This window comes from Haliaeetus albicilla, chromosome 18 (assembly GCF_947461875.1).
Source record: "Haliaeetus albicilla chromosome 18, bHalAlb1.1, whole genome shotgun sequence".
NCBI classification, from domain to species: domain Eukaryota; kingdom Metazoa; phylum Chordata; class Aves; order Accipitriformes; family Accipitridae; genus Haliaeetus; species Haliaeetus albicilla.
This window is the reverse complement of record NC_091500.1, coordinates 21,334,482-21,351,210: the sequence shown is the minus strand read 5'-3', so window position 1 is coordinate 21,351,210 and position 16,729 is coordinate 21,334,482.

The window sequence follows — 16,729 nt, the reverse complement described above, 5'->3', positions numbered from 1 at the left end:
GCCAAAATTGTCAGAGTAGTGACAGGGAAGCTCTCTCCATCATTCAGAGCACTCCTGCAACTGCGGTCCCCAAAGGCCTGCCTGTATACTTTCTCCATCCCTCTTTAATTCAATCACTACTGAAACCCCGCTGGTGCTGTGAAATTCTGTGCTGACAGTAAGGAAATTCCCTAGAGTTCTGTTGTGGCTGGCATTCTTTCCCTTTCAGCTCACTGGAGGAATAAAAAACTACATAAAATGAAGCAAAAATGCATAAGAGGAGTGACTGACTCCCTGACGTGGACTAAGAGTGTCTGGAAGGGATTGTGGGGGTGTCCTTAACTTGCAGTCTGTAGTCCCATAGCCGGCTACGTTTGGAGTTTGCATCAGGGAGTGGAGAACTGTGAGAGCCATACCACCCCCACTGTCACTCTGCTGCTTCTCACGACAGCCTTTATTGGTTAGTGTGTATCTCATGATACTGCTTTTGCCGACCCATTTGTTCCAGCTATACCAGCTCAAAGGGGTGGCTCAAAAGGATGCTCGGTAGCATCCAGTTCTGTCACTGGTTTCAGGTGAGACATGAGACATGGTTATGAAGTATGTAGAAATGACATTGTTTTGTCCTGTTTATTTTTTTCTATTTTGTACTGTTTTCTTAGGCAAACTCTCATTGAAATCACAGGGAATTTTTATTTGAATACAGCTTTCCAAATGCTTGCTGTAACTGAGACAATGAATCTAAGGTCTCTTTCATGTTATAGTCTTAGTGTAGTGGCACAAGCTCAGGAGGCACTTGGGATGGTGCTGTAATATTATTGCCTAAAGGTCTCAAATTTAATATGCAATTTTACTTTAATAGGAAATATTTACATCCCTTCTTTGGGTTTTGCTCCAAGATTTCTTTCCTGTATTTTCCTCTTATATATTGTGTTCTATATTTAACTATGTTTGTCAGTCACTGGCATGTATCCTTAAGTACTCAAAAAATTATCTAAATGTGTCACACCCCATTATTAACTTATAGCTAGACTTACAGCCATACTTTAAGTTACCTGGATACATAGACAATATTTGTTTTAGCATTATTAAGTAGCATGCTTAAGGTGAAAAGTGAAAACAGAGGTTCCAGCTTTGCAAACAATTACACCTGAGCTTCATTTTCAGCATATAAATACTCCAAATTCCTTTGTAGGATTATTTATCTGCTCAAAGTCAAACATCTGTTTAACTGATTGCAGAACTAATGCTTCATTCTCTAATAATGTTGGGGTTTCCCTTATTTTGTTTGTTACAGCTTTTGATAACATACTTTCAGTTTTCTATAAAACTGTCTTCTAATTCCACATCACTGTAAAAAAAATGATTAATTTTCTACCATATGGGACACTTTCTACAGATTTTAAAATATTTTAGTGTTATTACTGCAATTCATAATGTGTTTAATAATGTAATTCTGAATAAAACAGTCTCTCTTGTTAAAAATAATTGAAAACACAGTGGGGACCTTTTAAAGGAATTGTCTTAATTAAGAAATCACACATGACAGTGCATTTCTGTTCATTTATTTTACACTCCCTGGATTGTAAAAGTCTCTTGGTTTTCAGTCTGGTAATATTAAATTGAGCTTAAAACAAATGGGCAGAATGCATGGTCTGTATCCATGCATATCCTTACTAATGAAAATAGTTTCATCCCCTGAGAATATGCCCAGCCTCATGTCCTTATGCCCACACTTCTCCTGGTCCCATCCTTATTCCCATTCTTTTGCAGTTTTAGATCAGTGCACTGCCTTCCAGTAACTCACATATTATACATTTTGCCTTCCCCTCCCAAATGAATAAAAATAAAGTAATTTGGGGAATATATTTTAAACAAGACCTTCAGCTAGTGTAAATAACTGATGTCAGTGGAACTATTCTGATTTACACGCAAGGATGATCTGATCCACTCCAATTACTGTTCAGGCAGGACTCAGTGTGGGAGAGGCAAATAAACCCAAAGTTCTTCCTGGGAAAACTGTGGACCAACTTGTCTTTCTGCTAGCAGAACATGTCCCATTTCCTTTCCATCAGTGTCTAAAAAGTAAAGCAAAGCAGTGCTATATACATAAAATGGAAAAGTTGCTAATAAGGGTACAGAATGAAATAACTGCCTAGTTAGTAACATGTTTTGCTGGGAGGAGTTATTTTTGTTTTCTTTTAAGGGAAATCAATATGATTGGAAGAAAAAAAAGGTATGAGTTCTTCTTAAACATGAATATAAGAGGTTTTGTCTACATACAAGGAAAATTTTTTTTACTGTGAGGCTGACTGACTGCTGGCTCAGGTTGCCCAGACTGGTTGTGGAGTCTCCATCCTTGGAGGTATTCAAAAGGTGGCTGGACAGGGTCCTGGGCAACTGGCTTGAACAGGGGGTTGGGCCAGATGACCTCCAGAGGTCCCTTACAACCACAACCATTCTGTGTTTCTATGAAATGTTTATGGTCTGAAACTCTAATAGACTTTTATATTTTTATTTATATTGGGTAATTTTTAAATGACATTGTTTTTTAATCCTATGTGGGCAACTTCTTTTTTCTATCCAAAATAAATTTGTACATGAGGAACCATTCTTTACAACAAAGTGAATTAAAATATCTTTCATATTAATTTTATTAGAAGTGAAGGAAGTCAATAATTAAATCTCTCTGGATGCTCTAAACTGATTTTTTTTTCTCAGCTACTACAGTCTGTGTAAGATGACAAGCATCAAATCACTGTCTGTTCAGCGTAGCCTGCATTAGCAAATATGCTATTCAAAACCAATACCCAGTAGAAGGGAGTTCTCTCTGTACACCAAAAAAATAATGTGAAATATGAACAAAGTGTGAGTTCTGTAATATATTAACTTGGAAGAAATTGGCAAATCGATCTATAGCAGATCTAATTGCTTTGTTTGAGAGAGTTGAAAATATTTCTTATATATCTGGTTTATAATCAAGGGAATCTTTTAGCTTTTTGTCAGACAGTAAGAAGTGAGCAACTGAAGAGCCATGAAGATGAATTTTTCATCACTCCCTGATGCTGGGACAAAACGTGTAACTTGCAGTGAAGTTCTGTGCACTCAATGGACTGAGAATGCCAGCTCCTCAACTTTGGCTAAGTGGTGTGTTGAGGTAAGGCCCATCTTGTTCATTATCAGAAGAAAATGTCTTAGGTCTAAGTTAAACTACAATTTATCTACGTTGAAGAGACATTGAATGTGCCCCTTTGTCACTTGAGGAGAAAATCCCTCAGCACTCTCAAATGTTGCTCTTAGTAATGATGTCATTAAGAAAATTCATTTAAGAAAAAAATTCCTTTTCTTATGCTGCTTCTCCAAGACAACTCTTACAATCAGTAGGAACATCTGAGACTGAATGTCATGTTTTGGTTTTGCTGCAAATATTCAAGACAAATCAAGACTGGAGTGGGGAGGAATAAATGACAATGAAATGATGAAAATAGGGAGAACTTACCATGCCGATTACTTTAATGCATTCCACTACAACAGCAGCAGAGGTTATTCATAGATGCCAGTTTGATTCCATTTACGAAGGCTTTTCAGTACTTACCTAAGTAATAAACAACTTAATATGCTTCATATGGTTCATTGCTTAAAATCTGAATACTCTAACAAATCCTAATTTCCTTTTTTGTAAATCTCCTTAAATCTTATTACCATTATGTACATATATAAAATGCCATTCTGAAGTTTTATATCAAATTTCTTGTTGTGGTATTTAAGTGCTTCCCAGCAATGACTGTTACTAATGTTGTCACAATAGCAATCTTTTTAGTCATTCTCAGTAACACATATGACCATTATAGAATGTCTAAGGGTAATTGCTGATGTTAGTCAAAAACGTTATAAAAGCTTTGTAAGGATAACATTTTCCATAATTTTCAGGAACAGTATGTTCATATTTGGTTATTTTGAAAAGTTAACTAAAAAAGAGCTATCGTATCTCTCCTTAAAAAGTATGCTGCTTTATTCCAGAGATTATTCCTGCTTTGTCAGAAGAAAGAAGGTGACAAATGCAAGTTTTTTTATCATAAAATACAGTTATATTCCCCATTTCCCTCTAAAAAATAGCAAATTGAGATAAGGCAATAAATTTGATCTGACAAAATACTAAGTTGTGCTCAGCTTGCTGCTGCTACTGTATTCCATGGCATACAGTTATCAATAACCTATGCCCTCTGCAACAATATGACATTCAGAATTATGCATCAAATAAGGCTGTACTCTGTCTCAGTGAATAGCTGTAAACCGTGCTGAGATTCAGTGTTATGTTTTGATGTTTGTAAATAAGACTCTCCTCAGAGGTATCACCAAAATACCTAGAAAACAAATCATGAAAATGTAACTAACTGACTGAAAGTGGTCTTTTCTTCATCACAGTGATACTAAGAAACAGCTGTTCTTGTATTTAGCAGATTTGAACTTTGAGAGTTTTAAAGCAGTAGTTTATCTGCATTCCATCTAGTTAAAGCATGTTGTGGTCACATGCACAAAACATATAAGACATCTAAATTTCAGCCATAAGCAGGCAAATAATAATATGCTTTGGTATAAACAGAATAGTGACCAAAGAAAAAGACTGAACTGTGCTGTTATGTGGAGAGCTTGTTTTAATTTGGTAAGTTTTAATATTGAAGCTGTCCTTTAATAGGAAACTATCCATTGCATTTGACACAGAAAAAAGTTTCTAATTTATTAATATAAATTACATACTAAAGTTCACCTTATCATATCTGATATGCCATGTATTTATAGGTTATGAAACAACTTTACCCTTAACATAAAAGGCTAAAGAAAACATCACAGACACACGAAAAATACCACAAGTGCAGTAGCATATCCAATAAATATTCCACCTCTCATCAGTGACGATTAACTTTCAGTGGCTGAACACTTTACTGTCTCTACAGATATGATAATTAAGTCACAACTGTTAAAGCTACTTGCCCTTAATAGCAGAACACTTGAAAGTACTGCATGCTGTACTGGTATAGCATAAACACTGAGATGAACCAAATTCAACTACAGGAAAACAAACATTCTCAAAAACACCATTAGCAAACCTGGAAATATGTAGGCAAATAAAAGTAGACCAGAATTGATAGATAAGATAAGCAGTTCTACCCAATGCAATCGCATCTTTTAAAATGCATATAAGTGGGTTTCAGTCATTAAAAATAGTCAAGACTTAATCAGGTGTCAAAATGCCTGTTTACTCTTCATGAGTCTGTGGAGTTAATGCAATTATGTTTTATCAACAAGTATGCAGTATTAATTCCATTTGCAAAATATAGAATGCCATATTATGTTACAAAAATGTCACTGTGGACTTCATTTATATCTTATAAATACTCCTGATATGTGTATGGATTTATATGTGTATTTTATATTAAAACACACAAAACATCCTTCATGGTAGGAACTGAAATTGTATATGTGCGTGCATACACAGTAGTTTGCAAATATGTCAAAAGTTTACAATGGCCATAAGTATACGTAGTAGTTTTATGTGTTGCTAATCCAGTTAATATGGGAATTATTTGAATGAAATTTTAAAAATTACAGGTCTTGCCCCAGAGAGTTATTTTTTAAGGAAGAAACCTTCAGACTTTGATGAAATAGTTGTATAATCATGATTATGGCCTGCTTAGGAGATTGGTTGACAGAGTCCCTTGGGAGGCAGTCCTGAAGGTTAAAGGAGTCCAGGAAGGCTGGACATTCTTCAAGAAAGAAATCTTAAAGGCTCAGGAGCAGGCAGTCCCCATGTGCCAAAAGACGAGCCAGTGGGGAAGAAGACCAACCTCGCTCAACAGAATGCTTTGGCTAGAAATTGGGAAAAAAATGAGAGTTTATGACATTTGGAAGAAGGGGTAGGTAACTCAGGAGAACTACAAGGATGTCATTAGGTTGTGCAGGGAGAAAATTAGAAGTGTCAAAGCCCAACTAGAACTTAATCTGGCTACTGCTGTAAAAGACAATTAAAAATGTTTCTATAAATACTTTAGCAACAAAAGAAGGGCTAAGGACAATCTCCATCCTTTATTGAATGCATGCGGAAACATAGTGTCAAAGGATGAGGAAAAGGCTGAGGTACTTAATGCCACCTTTGTCTCAATCTTTAATAGTAAGACCAGTTGTTCTCAGGGTACCCAGCGCCTTGAGCTGGAAGATAGGAACAGGGAGCAGAATGAAGCCCCCATAATCCAAGGGGAAGTGGTTAGTGACCTGCTACACCACTTAGACACACACCAGTCTGTGGGGCCAAATGGCATCCACCCAGGGTTACTGAGGGAGCTGGCAGAAGTGCTCACCAAGCCACTTTCCATCATTTATCATCAGTCCTAGCTAACCAGGGAGGTCCCAGTTGACTGGAAGTTACCAAATGTGATGCCCATCTACAAGAAAGGCCAGAAGGAGGATCTGGGGAACTACAGGCCTCTCAGTCTGACCTTGGTGCCAGGGAATGTTATGGACCAGATCATCCTGAGTGCCATTACATGACATGTACAGGACAACTAGGTGATCCGGCCCAGTCAGCATGGGTTTATGAAAGGCTGGTCCTGCTTGACTAACCTGATCTCCTTCTGTGACAAGGTGACCCGCCTAGTGGATGAGGGAAAGGCTGTGGATGTTGTTTAATAAAGACTTTGACATCACTTGCCAAGGTGTTCTCCTGGAGAAACTGTCTGTTCATGGCTTGGATGTGTGTACGCTTTGCTGGGTAAAAAAATGGCTGGCTGGATGAGCCCCAAGAGTGGCGGTGGAGTTAAACCCAGTTGGTAGCTGGTCACAAGTGGTGTTCCTCAGGGCTCAGTACTGGAGCCAGTTCTGTTTAATATCTTCATCAATGATCTGGACGAGGGGATCAAGTGCACCCTCAGTAAGTTTGCAGACAACACCAAGCTGGGTGGGAGTGTTGATCTGCTGGAGAGTAGCAAGGCTCTACAGAGGGATCTGGACAGGCTGCATTGATGGGCCAAGGCCAATTGTACAAGGTTCAACAAGGCCAAGTGCCAGGTCCTGCACTTGGGTCACAACAACCCCATGCAGCACTACAGGCTTGGGGAAGAGTGGCTGGAAAGCTGCCCGATGGAAAAGGACCTGGGAGTGTTGGTCAACAGCCGGCTGAATATGAGCCAGCAGTGTGCCCAGGTGGCCAAGAAGGCCAACGGCATCCTGGCTTGTATCAGAAACAGTGTGGCCAGCAGGAGCAGGAGGTGATAGTTCCCCTGTACTCAGCCCTGGTGAGGCCGCACCTCGAGTCCTGTGTTCAGTTTTGGGTCCCTCACTACAGGAAAGTCATGGAGGTGCTGGAGTGTGTCCAGAGAAGGGCAACGAAGCTGGTGAGGGGCCTGGAGTACAAGTCTTATGAAGAGCAGCTGAGGGAACTGGGGTTGTTTAGCCTGAAGAAAAGGAGGCTGAGGGGAGACCTTATTGCTCTCTACAACTACCTGAAAGGAGGTTGTAGTGAGGTGGGTGCTGGTCTCTTCTGTCAGGTGGCTGGAGATAGGACAAGAGGAAATGGCCTGAAGTTGCACCAGGGGAGGTTTAGATTGGATAGTAGGAAAAATTTCTTTACTGAAAGGGTTGTCAGGCATTGGAACAGGCTGCCCAGGGAAGTGGTTGAGTCGCCATCCCTGGAGGTATTTAAAAGATGTGTAGATGTGGCACTTCGGGACATGGTTTATTGGTGGACTTGGCATTCCTCGGTTAACAGTTGGACTCAATGATCTTAAAGGTCTTTTCCAACCTAAACGATTCTATCATTCTGTGATGACATTTTGTGTCATTCTAAAAGGGTTATAAGTGTTAAACCTATTAAAGCATATAACTCTATGAGATTTAAAGTTTCATAATTTTAACATCAAACCTATATAATGCTGACATAAATCTTGTCCACTGCTTTGTGAAGGTGGATGAATTTTTTGAAAGGTATTCACAGGAAAACACTGAAATTTAAACTGTGATTTCATTTCAGTCCTACTGAGAAGAAGTAAGACTTCAAAAGGAGTCTTCAGGATCCAGAAAATGCTTTTCTTTGTGCTCTGAAGTCTAACGTTTCAAGCAACTTCTGTAAAATACTTTCTACTTTGGACTTTTAGGTTTGAATGTGGTATGGTTTAGGGATTTTGGGGGGAAATTTTTGTGAGGAAATTCAGTATTGCCAACTTTAAGACTTCAAAAATGCGTTTAAAGGAGTTGAAAAACCAATCATGCCCAAGAAAATCACAAAGTTTGCCATTGGGAAAAACTGGGAGGTTCCATTTTCAAGTTTGCCTCCCTGGCATTACCAAGCAGCATTCTGTTCTTAACTAGTATTCCATCTAATAGCTTGATCCTAGTCCCTAGGAGTTTAACAGAAACAAGCAGTTCTATGAGATAGGAGACTGCATTCACAGGGAAAAGCAATGCTGTTTTAAAAAATAACACAAATATTTTGGAAATATTGAAACTTCTGCTATAAGTTCTGAGGCTTTAGTATCAAAAGTATCATTGTAAAGTGTAAACTTAAATTAATCAGAAGTCTATAAAACCTGCAGGTTTATAGAATTCTTGAAATTCTTTAATTTTATATATATCAATGTACCTTGAAATTTCGACATCCTTCTCTCTTGCTGCCACTATCCATCTCTCTTTCTTGGCACTGTCAAAGACCAATGCTATTAAGAAGGGCTATTTAATGGATTTTTGTATTTTCATTTGTGCAGGATGAGCACTGAATGCTTCACACAAAGATATTTACATGATAAGTTATATCAAAAAATTGTTCTCATATTTTCCTCCTAGGGGACTGATAATTACCTAAGCAGTGCACATAAAAATACCTGTACAGGTAGAACACTGTACTGTAAGCAAAGAATTTACACATTGTGGATATATTGGGAGTGAAGAATATTTACAATTTCATAATTTAGAATAGGAAAAGGAGCATTCAAGTTGCATCTTTTCTGTAGAAATTTCACAGTCCATTTAGATCCAGACAGGAGGAGTAGGCAGTTAAGCATAAGCTAAAGAGAACAGAGTGATAGAAAATACTACTTAATATAATGAAGTAAGAAGAATGGAACTTGGGAACTAGGGACATACAGTTGGTCTTCCATTCACAGACCATGCAGAAGAGCATGTCCAGTCACCAATGAGCTGTGTTACTGCCCTTTCGATATGAAAGAAAACAAATTATGGTGGTGTCAATTGCATGAGGCACTGCACATTATGTTTCACAGACAGATGGGAAGATACTATCAAGTCTTTGCTTGGAAGGACTCTGTCACTGTTCTAGACCCACAGTACAAAAACACTTTTAGAAGAAGCTGGCAGGAAAATAACAAATAGATTTCCAGGGAGCCTGAAATAAAACATGACTCCCCACTCATAGATCATTGGTATGCATTACATACAATTGAGACTATAGTATAGCTGGCATAAAGAGCAGCAGGCATCCCAGAGAAAGAAATATGGCAGGATCACAGTTGTATCTTGGCTACAGCAAAGAAGGGTCAGTCGCAGAAGGCGATAAATTTGAACCAGTTTTGGGGCCAAAAGTGGTATACAAATTAATCTGATCCCTTTTGTGGAATTCAGAAGAAGGCAGATGGATCATACAGCCAATTTTTCCCCCGCAGAAATACATTCAGACTTGAAATCAAAGTCTAGCCCATAATCAACTTATCACTCGTTTTGCTGATTCAGTGACAAATTTTATCATAAATATGCAAAAACTTTACACAGTTTTTTTGCAATTATATCCTCAAAAAATATCCTCATAGTGCCTTATAGAATTGTAGGCGAGTAAACAATTTTTAATCACGCTATTTGCATTATCTCAAGATTTAGCCAGAAACCACTTCCCCCTTTTCTGAGATTGATTATGCCCATTTCCAAGCACAGAAATTTTTGAACATATTTAGAACTGGATTGTGAGGCATGTATAGTTCTACAGTAATACTGCAAAAATGTTTTTCAATGGTGAATTTTACTTTATGAAAATATCTTTTTTTTCCCTAGAAATGTAGAACAGTTGAGAAAAGAAATGATTCATATCATTCAAGAGGAACATTTTGCATTCCCTCATAGACATCATTTAGAAAAATACCTGAGTTCTACATTGTATGGGGAAGAATTGCAAAATATTTCAGTTAGTAGGATTAAGACATGAAAAATGAGTGGTTTTGAAACATTCATGCTTGCCATTGTGAAGCCCTGTCAGCAATACTACTTAAGCAATTCACCATTAAAAAAGAACACTATGGATTTGGACCATGGCTGAACTACTAAGCATCAAAACCAGTGCAGATAAGGAGGACATCAGTACAGCTTCACACAGATGTCTTGCAATTTATAGACACCTGGAGCAGATCTTAATAGCTTTTACATGTAAAAAGGACAATGAAAAAGATATACTTGTTTTACTAAATCTCTCCCCTTTTGCAATTCACAACTTGAGATCAATAGACTAAATAAACAATTAGATAAGATGGAAAACCCCCACACTTTTCCAGTCTGGGCTTTGGGGGCTGGAATTTTTATTTTTTTTCCTCAGCATTTTGATAGAAAACTGATCTTGCAGTAACTGAGTAAGATCAAGGTCTTGACTTTGGGTAATCAGACCTCCAAGAATATTGCTGTCTTCCTGTCTAATATGATCTAAATCTGATTGGGAAAAGTGACATTCATATTAATAAAATGAAGAGGGGCAGATGTGGGTTCTGAAAAACTGCTATGCACCTGTAAAATCAATGGGGTTTTTTTCCTAAAACTCATTTTAATTTTCTCTTTCTTTCTTTTTTCCTCTCTTTCTTTCTTTCTTTCTTGTAGATGTTTTCAAAGCTGCCTTGAAACCTTTTTTCTCTTCTTACTTTCTCCTAGCCTCTTCAGTGCTGCCTTCTCTCTCCAGGAGACAATATATTCATGGAGGTAATACTGAATTACTGCAGCACTCACACTGATACTTCCGTAAGCTCCACGTGGGTGGAAATCTACTTCTGCCTAGAGCACCACTGACTTCATGGGATGACAAAGCTGTAATATGTTAAGCAAAACAGAAGCATTGCCAATGTGTAACATTTCCTTAGGCTTTCTGAAAAATGAGGACAAAACCTGGTGTCTGAGCTTCATTTGTAATAAATGAGGCTCATAAGCTTTCTTTTCTGGATCTGTGTTAATGGAGGATAAGATGCATAGAATCAGCCCTGCATTTGTTTATTGCATGGCATTTCTAGCCCCAGGCTGCCATAATTTTATACAGGGTTATATGAAACAGTTGCTTTCAGTACTTTGAACTTCTGACAACCAAGAAAAGCAAATTGTACAATGGCTCAAAACCACCCAGGTTCTTCAAAAGGTGTCATCTCATGGCATAGAATAACATATTTTTCTTGTGCTAATTTTTTATCAAATACGACAAGCTCTCTTACACTGTTTGAAGATTTTAAAGCAGACTCAACCCCTTGCAAAAATGTACTCTTGCAGTAACAGTAAATAATTGCAAAATTAATTTGCAAAGCACCTGCTAGCAGATATATTTATGTTCTAGATGCTCTTACACTGCCGTAATTATCAGTTGTCTTTAAAGGGGAATATAACATGACTTCTTCCCGGCATTTTTTTCTAGACTGGAATTTGATACTAAATCTCATCTAAATAAACACTAGACCTTAAGTCATTTTCTTAAAATCTGGAAAGGGGTACATGTAGTTCTTTTAAAATTAATACATAGAAATAATAGGGCACATCAGAAAGAAAATTACTAGTTTTGAAAATAAATAAATAAATAATACATTTGACAGAATCACATTTTAGACCACTTGCTGTGTTCCTGTGGTGTAGCACAAACTTTTCTATACAAGGAAACCTGTAATAAAGAGCTTTAAATAACAGGAAAGGAAAGCTCCAATTCAAATAAAAATGTGGCTTAATAGCTTTCCTGGTTATAATTAAAAGGAGGTTTGTTCAACTTACTGTCCACAGTCCATGTAATTATCACCTGAAATAACATTTCAGTAGAGTAGAACTACATAATAAAGCTTCTTTACCCTGATAATTAACAAGGTTAAATGTCATTTCTGTAGCACCAAAAAAATTATTGTTTAAATACATCCTTAGGAAGATTAAAGCAAATTAAGAGAAATAATCAGCAATAGAAGCATTTATTTTATATGTTCCAATTCCGATGTAAAACAAAAAACTTCTACATATTCCATAGGGATTTTCATAATCACATGTATTCAAAATAACAAAAAAATTATGTTAATATAAGGAAAATTAAATTAAACTACTTCTTTTCAATAACAAGACTTTTTTCCTGTCTGGGCTGTATTTAAGACTATGTACAAATTAATTTCATATGAAAATGAAAAATGCAGATGCTCTATATGGCAGATAAACAGGGAATAAATTTAGCTTTTCACCTTATAGTTTGAAGGCACAGTATTACATTATCAAATGAGTTCATGTTATCCTTTTATTTCAGATCTCAACATTCTTTGATCACTCCCATTAAGGGTCTTTTTAGACACCCCCTAGTTGCACAAGTGACTTCCACTTTGAGGAAGAACTATTTTCTCCAAAATTAAAATTTTGGCCCTGTACCACCACTGCTTTCTCATTCCCACATCCACTTATTAACCATTTCTCTTTTTTTAGAATCTGGGTCAAAAATATAACCCTGGTTCTCTGTGATATTTCATGAAAGCTATCTTTAATTAGCTTATGGCAATTTTTTAAAATTATGTAACATTTTCTCAAATAAAAATAAAGTTTGACATTTCCTAGGATACTATGGCTTAGTATGCAGTCTTCAAAGTACAGGCAAATGAATAATCCTAAATGTCTGACTAGCATTCTCTGTGTATGGGTAAGCATACCTATAGGATATTCCTTGGATCAAAGTCAGTTCCTCAATACTTTATAGAATTAAATGCAAATTTCTAAATTGGGGGGTTTCATCTCTAATATATAAAACTTCACATGAACAGTGGGACATTGGGTATTTTTTCAGGCATTGTGGGATGTTTATGTATATGCATGAACTACAGACAGGATTTTCCAAAAATCCTTTGGATTAAATTCCATTATTTCCTCAATATCTTCTATTTCAATTGAGCCCCATAATCAAACCTATGTATCAGCTCTCTATAATAGCAGCAACTGGCCACCTTAAAACCCAACAAGAACAGAACTAAATTTTGGATTATATTATTACAGGAGATTGGCTTTCCCTTCCTCAGATCATCTGCAAACAAAATTTACATGGTATTGCTTCAAGTGTAATCTACTGAAATGCACACCAGTACTGAGACATCTAAATTATCTGAACTACTTCTGAACAGAACAGAAATTTTTGTCTGCCCAAAATAAGAATAAAAAAAAAAAAAGAGGCTTGTCTAAAAAAGTGGATTATAAAATTCAAACCCTTTTATTTAGGGACAGTGTCTTACTGTTATCGTATGAAAGAAAAATAAGGAAATGTAAGGACCTGAAAAGAAGAGAACAATAGAAGATATGCTTTTTAGCTGTTAAGTTTTTTTCTTTAGTCTTACTATCACATTCTCTTTAATATTGTTGACTCTTTTAGTCTGCGCAAAATCATATTCTTTATCTTATATCCCAGGAGCTGGCAGATGGCAAGTGAATGTAGCTATGCCTAGAGTTCAAAGCTGCTGATGCCTGATTATTGTTGCACAGAGATGGTGAATAAAGTTACTTGTCTGCCTGTACTATCCTGGTTACTTTTAAGAAGTTCAAATAGCACTCTGATTATTAACTAGTAAAGTGGAATCAGATTCCATTACAAAGAAAAAAGGGCTTTCAACATTTTGGAGGAACACAATACAGTTATTTTTATATTTTTAAAATACTTTTAAATTATTTTACCCTTTTCTATGGGGCAAAAGCATTTTCCATCTTCTTTTGCTCAGGGTTATAAAACTGAGATCTGTGTATGTGAGACTGAACTGTAATTGGGGTCAGGGATGGTACAAAATGATCTGGAAAATAAGACCAGTGGGGGAACATAAGAACTGCTATATTCAGTCTGGAAGAAAAGAGACAAAAGAGGGGAAATAACTACCCACAAAGACAGAAGAGGGTGATGTAAGGACTCTTTGACAAGGTTCAGCTACTTCTGTTACTGAACTGCCACTAAGAGAAACAGTGAGACAAAACTATAGCCAGCTGCATTTAGGTTACATATTTTTGAGGCCAGGGTGGGGGGAGTCTCTGTGCATCAGGCAGCAAAACAAGTGAATGAAAGATCATTTAGAAACAATTTCGATAGATGTGCAAGTGTGATCTAGTCACCCGTCTGACAGATGTATTCTAAAATGAATCAAGTCCATTCTGTTACAATGCAGAAAGATGGACAAAGTACCTATTCCTTATCTCAGACTGTTCTCTAGCTTTCATTTATGTGTAATAACAAAAAAGATGAAAAACTCTCTCACTTATTTTGTAAATACTGAAGTGGACACTGCAGGTATTACAAGAAGGTACACACTACAAAATAGATCTAGATAGGAGATATTGGGTGAGAACAGAATGACAATGCATCTCCCATTCCAGACTCTCACTTTCATTGTCTCCCAAATCCCAACTTCCTGTGCTCTGCTGGCTAGATCCTTGTAGCACGGATGTTCAGTTCCTGGCGGTTTTGGGAAGTGTTACCGAAGAAGAGTGTGAAAGGCTTCTACAGTAGTATTTAGTAGTATATTTCTGATGAGAAGCCAAAGACTTTTTTCCAAGGCCTGAGTTGGAAAACAAAGTCCTAGGTGAGGGACTCTAAGGGGAAACCTAATAAGCCAACTTGAATAAGTAATCTAATCTAAGTCATTGTCTCATAGAAGTTTGAGAAGGGACTATTTCAGTAAGTAAAATTCCTGAAAAATGAGGCCTCCTCTATCCAGTCTACTCATCCACTTACTGAGGTGAGTGATAATAAAAATTCCCTTTTATATTTGAAAAACTCTGTACTGCATGGCTGATCTTTCAAAAAGTGAAAAAGTCATCTAGCTTAAAACTGATACAAAGGCCAGTCTTTCCCTTACCCTGGAAAAGCAGCAACTCTAACCTTGGCTTGCAGATATCTGTGAAATTCTGAGTTTGCTCAAGCCACAGAACATTAGAAATGTAAAACTAACGCCAGTGCCATCGAGCAGGTGTAAAGTCTGATAAAAACATGATGTCATCTAAGGACTGATGGTGTCATTGGTCATGCGTAGACGATCACCGACCTGCAGAAATGAGGGGTGTACTCTTACAAAACAATCCTGGAAACTTAGTAGCCCAGCCAGACACTCTGTGCTACTTTAGGCATGAAATGAATGAGATGTTCATTGTCAATGACAGTGTACACCCATCTCCCTACCAGTAACAGAAGAAACTTGGTGACTGCTAAAGACACAGAAGAAATTCAGGTTCTCTCTGGAACTTTTAAGTGAAAATTGCAATTTAGTATTTGTGGAGGGAGGGGTTTTCTGAAAAGTAGCAAGCATATTTTAGCAATTTCTATTGTGTAATAGGTGTCAAGGGGTTACATGGTAATACACAGGTTTTTTCAGCCATTTTAATAAACTATCTATACTTAGGGTCCAAAGAAGAACAAAAAATAAGAATATTCTCAAATTCTTGAGTTCAGTGCCTTTTGTAAAAAGAATCTTTTTTAACCAACAATAAAATAGTCATTAGCAAAAATGAAAGCATTTTCCAGTGAAACACAGAATGGGGAACTTAATGACATAGCATTATTTGTTCAACTAAGCCAAAAAAGACTGCTCTCCTCCTTTTAATTATGGAAGTAGCTGTCATTTTAGGGACTAGGCCTGCAAGGTGCTCTGTACCATGGGCTTGGTGATAGGCCTGTTCAATACAGTGGCAGAAGCAGGGAAGGAGTCATGTTCTGAGACTGTTTATTACAGTGGGTTTGTCAGATTTAACAAAAACAAATAGCAGTATAGGAATGAGTTGAAAAGTCAGAGCTTCTGCCTTCTGATAATTACAGTAAGACTCTAACAAAAGCATTTCTGTGTTCAAACCACATTCTTACAATCATTTTAAATATAGTTTGCAGTACTAGACAGATAGCTCTTCATATAAATGTTACATGTAATTGAAACGAAAATGGTAAATAATGCAAAAGTAAATTTGGTAAGCTTGGGGAAAAGTCTATTTACTTCAGACTGCAATAACAGAGTGTGATGTATTGTTTTATCAACGTTCTTTCTTACAAAAATGAAAAACATTATGCCTTTGGCATACGTACTTTCAGTAAGGATGGTGACAGATGGGAATTAGTCTATACTACCATGTTTAAAAAAAATTAATTTAGCTATATTGTCTACCAGATGTATCCTGTACTAGAATGTGCTGCGTATTAGGACATTTATTATTACGTCAGTTATTTAAGGGTTTTAATTTTGACATATTACTTAGCAAGCTGAGCACAGCCAAACAATTAAGATTTATGCAATATCTCTGGCACACAATGACCCAGCCACTGGCCACCATCTGTGACGTTACGAAGTGCTCTGAAGAATTAGATAAGAATACCAGCATTACGAATGGAAAACTACTGTAAAATTTGGCTAATCTTTAAAAAAATGTCACTCGTTACACTATTTGTGTACTTTTTAAAATAGACAGTTTGCCTAAGGAAACCTGTGTTCTTTTTCATTCTCCAGGGATATCTGTTGTATCTTTTTCTACCCTTCTT